Below are 4,978 nucleotides of genomic sequence, written 5' to 3'. Positions count from 1 at the left end.
AAAAAAAAATCATAAACATGCTCTATTGGGACAAACTAGCTCCATTGGTTAAGTGAAATGTGATTGTGCTTAGATCATGTATGCAAAATGTATACAATTGCTACGACATTAACAAAAGAAACATTATGTTGTACATTGTAGTAAAATATGCATCATATGGATCACAAGTGGTTAAAAATCACTGCAAAATATAATCTTTCTGAACTTAAGAGAAAAGGTACTTTTTAATCTACTTGATGTATCAATATTTCTTTTTTCTAAGAAAATAACTGCCACAATGTTTGATAAACATTTTTAATTGAGCACATAAACTGTTCTCTAATACACTTATAGATAGGTGTTTATGATTACAATAAGACAATTTTCTGGTTGTTTTACAAACTGATTTTCAGAAGTCTCTTATGCTGAATAAATTGGCCTTTTACATAGTATACAGTTCTCAAATTGCTCTTAGAGATTTGTTGTTTACATTAACTGTGCAGTAAACAAAATAAGTGTGGAATAACTTCTGTACTGTTTCTACTTCCATTAAGTAAGGGGATATGGTAACTTTGACCTTCTTGTCTCCTCTATTTTGACAATACCCCAAAGAACTATATATTCAGATATCATTTTAGGACATTAATAGAAAAAAAAATAATTGAATTCTTCCTGATCCAAACAGCATCCCTCTCCTGTTAATGTGGAAGAACCATGTCTTTACTCTCCCTTACAATTACCAAATTTTAAGATGTTCTAAACTAAAAAGAATTATTTTATTTCTAATTATTTCTGTGATTCTAAAAATATTTTATGACAAATAGCTCATTCCAACTGGATTTGTCTGCTTTGTTTGAGGTAGTCTTTTGCTATTTTCTTGTTTATGTAGTCTAAGAATTGTTAAAATTTCTTGTTATTTTAAACTTGTATTTTATCTAAAGTAAAATTTGTGTCTAGAACACAAACCTTCGTGAAATTTTACCTAATCCACACTGTAAGTATCACTTTTTTTCTCTCCAGAGATACTTTAGATACTGAATTCCTTTAGTGTCAGGACAGGTTTCACAAAAAAAAAAAATTTGGAAGAACATCTCTCTCCAAACAATTCTGGTATATTTTTAAAAATCACATGCTTTTGAAAGGTAAAGAAATTTTTATGGGCACTCAAAAAATAAACTTTATGTTTAATGTTCTTTCAATGAAAGAGTCAAAATATCACTAGAAATTATAGTTGCTAAGATATTACATTTATTCTGACTGAACCTCTTGCCCCAGGAGCATTAAATCTTTACATCTTCATTATCCTATCAGAAACATTCCAAGAGTTCAATGGTGTCGCCATTTAAAAAAAAAAAAAATGTATGGGAACTTTGAGATTGTTTTTCCTGGGAGAGATACAGGAAACCTATCAAGACTTAGGGAATGTGTCAACACCAGGGTAGATTTAACCTTACCCCTTCTCAGAAATTACTGAATCTAGATTGTGTTATGTCAATGTAAATAAAGGATATCAAGGAAAAAGGAAATAGTCATCATTTGAACCATCCAACAACTCAAGACAATTTAGAAATGAGTGTATCCACTTAAGTCATCCATGTGGCTACTTAGGTATTGCCAAAAATGCATCAAGAGAGAATTAAAGAAGTTCTTTATCAAAATTATAACCATTCTTAATTTTCCTGGCTGATCAGCTTTAGAGTTGGATACTCAGTTGAATACAGCAGGCAAGGAATTTATTTCTAAAATTGGAAATCAAAAAGCAGGGGGTGGAGGGGAGAGATTCAGGCTAAAAGTTGGAGTCTATAAAAGAAATAACAGTTTAAGTATATTTGAAATGACTGGATTGGATATCTCTGTGGTTGAGAAAGGGAACAGCTCACTGTGATAGAATTATGATCATGTCACAGAGGAGCAAAGAGTATTTGGGTCAAATATTTTCCCACGAATGGTAATAAACTTATGGAGGGGATGTCCATAAAGGGTTCTCTAAATGAGGAACATTAATGACCTCAACAGACATTCATTCAGTGACTCAAACAGTGGCATTAAATGCTATTCCCACTACGCACAAAAACAAAAATCCTCAGGTTTATTCTTCTAAACACAGGACAGCCTGTCTCTAAATTGTCTCTGTAACATCACTGATGAGTCTCTTTCCTTAGACCTCCAAACCAAGCTTTCAAACAGAAAATGAATAAAGACGCAGGCATAGGGCAGACATGGAGAAAAGAGTGCGGCAATTTAAAAATCTCCATGCCTGAAAAACAAATAGAAAATTAAATTGAACTTTCATAACTTTTGCTTTCCCCATATAATAAAAATTTTTCAAAACTTCAGGGTATTCACAGGAAGAAAAAGATGTACACAAATTAAAAGTCTAATGACATTTTGGACTTGAGAACTTTGATTTAGTGTCTCATCCCCTTCATGGAAATTACATCCATCAATTGTTAACAACTGATATGTAGCCACAAAAGTCAATGGTCTCTTCTTATTTTTTAACTTTCTACTCTGCTAGGAGGTATTTGCTACGGGTGGGCTCCCCTTTCTCCATCAACATCTTTCTTTCCATGGCTTCCACGACACTAGTCTCTCCTATGTCTCATAAATCTCTACCTCTCTCACTGATACATCATGCTCTATCAATTTCTTAAAACAAACATTCCTCTCTTGGTGAACTCATTTAATCTTGATTTTTTTTTTTTTACTGCCTTCTCTGTGTAGCTGAGTCCCAAACACATGTCTCCTGCCTTGAATTCTCTTCTGAGTTCTAGATTCAATTTGCTTCCTGCCTTTTGAACATCTCAAACTCAGTGTGACACCGACAGACAACTATGATTTTATGATCCTTCCTACAAATCCATTTATCTTCATTCCTCTCATTAGCACATTATCCAGACAGAGCTTTTAGAATTCGGGTCTTGTGTACATGAAAATTAGTCATTTGGGAAATGCAAATTAAAACCACAATGAGATACCATTTCATACAGACGAGAATGGAGGGAAGTAAGGCAGATAATAGCAAAAACTGTTAAGAATTTAGAGAACAGAACTTGCATATACTGCAAGCAGGAATGCAAAATAGTACAGCCTCTTTGGAAAACAGCTTAGTTTCTCAAAAAGCTAAATATAAAACTACATAAACACCAGAAATGGCACTTCCAGATACCTACCGAAGAGAGTGAACGCATATGTCCACACAATTGTTCATAGCAGTAGTATTCATAATAGCGAAAAACTGGAATGACCCAAGTATCCAATTGTTAAATGAACAATGTGGTATAGCCATTGGAATATAGCCAATGGAATATTATTCAGTCACGAAAAGGAACATGATAGCAATACACACTACAACATCCATCCACCTTGGAAATATGCTAAGTAAAAGACAAAAAGCCACAGATTATGGGATTCCATGAGTGTTCTCCTTAAGGGCATTAACTCCATGTAGCATAAATTCAGACTCTTCACATACTTACTTTGGATAGAATTCTAGAAAATAAACATATAAGCATTTTTTTATCCATATTACTTGGCCTTCACAAGAACCCAGCTTCTGCTGCCTTATGCTGCCTTATGCCTCTGTAGTGACGTTAATATGGGTCTTCCAAGGCAGGGGGAATAAAAGTCTGCCACTGGAAAGTATTCACAGACAGGCCTGGGAACTGGAGAAATGAAATGTGGGGTACTAAAACTTTAACCAAATATCATTCTTAGATTTTCCATGAAATTTCCTTTTAGCCCTCACAAGAGAAGGTATCTCTATTCACGATTACATATGCATTACCAAAGCTGCCAGAAGGAAGTGTTGGCCAGTTTATAAGGAGAGTAATACCAAAACCTGCAACTATTTTGATTCTCAAATGAAATATTAAGGACCTTTAATTGGTGATCCTAATGAGGAATAACGGTTGAAAATTCCCAACTCATTATCTTCTTCATGGATAATTGTCACCTTAAGATGAGAGCCAAATCCCCACCAATTACTTCTGATGCCGAGGCAGGCAGGTGTTGGTGATCAGTGTCTGAGCTTTCTTTACTTCCCCCACCTCCACCCCGTAATAACCGCAGCACTCACCAGGTCCCCAGTAATGTGGAAAGTGCTGGCCTTTATTTTCCGCAATGATTAATAACATGGTACCTTTAATTATTCTCATTAGACTGATGAAGAAATTGAGGTTTAAAGAGATGAAATTGGTTGGCGTCACACAATGCAGGTGCGTCTGGTTGGGCTGTGCGCTTCCCGTGATGCTGACAGGGCACCGCCGGGCCCCTCTGCCGGAAGCCTCCTCATCTGTCCCCTTTCCCACATGCCCACTCCCCGAATCCTGTTTCACCTGCGGGGTGTCTCCTAAGATGGTTTTCTCCTTTTCATTTCCATAGTTCAGGCTTCATTGCCTCTCACCTGGACTTTTAAAATTGTCTCCTGCTAAACTATTTCTCCGTCTCACGTGGCCTCGTCCTGTTATCTTCTGTACACTTCCTCCACCAGAAAATGTCCTTGACTTACATCTGATCATGACTTTGTCTTGCTGACCAGCCTTTACGTTCTCCATCAGGGCCCCTCCAAAATCTGCCCCCACTGTTTCTTCCTAAGCTGCTCTCTCAGTATTCCTTCCCCACTAGAGGATGCAGCTTTGTCTGTTCTATTCATCATCACAGGCACATTACCTAAAGCAAAACCCAGCACAGAGTAGGTCCTCCAATATGTGCTGTGTGAAAGAATGAAGAAATCTTATACTTCAGCCAGTTGTTATTACTATTGCTCCCATAATAAAGAAATGCTGGTGGTGGGGGGGGGGGTTCGACTTGATTCTTTTGCTCAAAATAGTCTCCAACCGGAGAGTCCTCCCTATCATCTCCACTTGTGCAATTTAATTCCTATTAAAATCGAGCCATTCTTTAAATGAGAGCTCATAAGTCAACCTTCCCACCTGGAAACATCCTCCCCGTCCTCTGTACTTTGTTTGTGGTAACTCTGGCCTCATACTTATTACAT

The sequence above is a fragment of the Otolemur garnettii genome, unplaced genomic scaffold (assembly GCF_000181295.1).
Source record: "Otolemur garnettii isolate 467f Iridium unplaced genomic scaffold, OtoGar3 scaffold00132, whole genome shotgun sequence".
NCBI classification, from domain to species: domain Eukaryota; kingdom Metazoa; phylum Chordata; class Mammalia; order Primates; family Galagidae; genus Otolemur; species Otolemur garnettii.
This window is presented reverse-complemented; position numbering follows the sequence as displayed.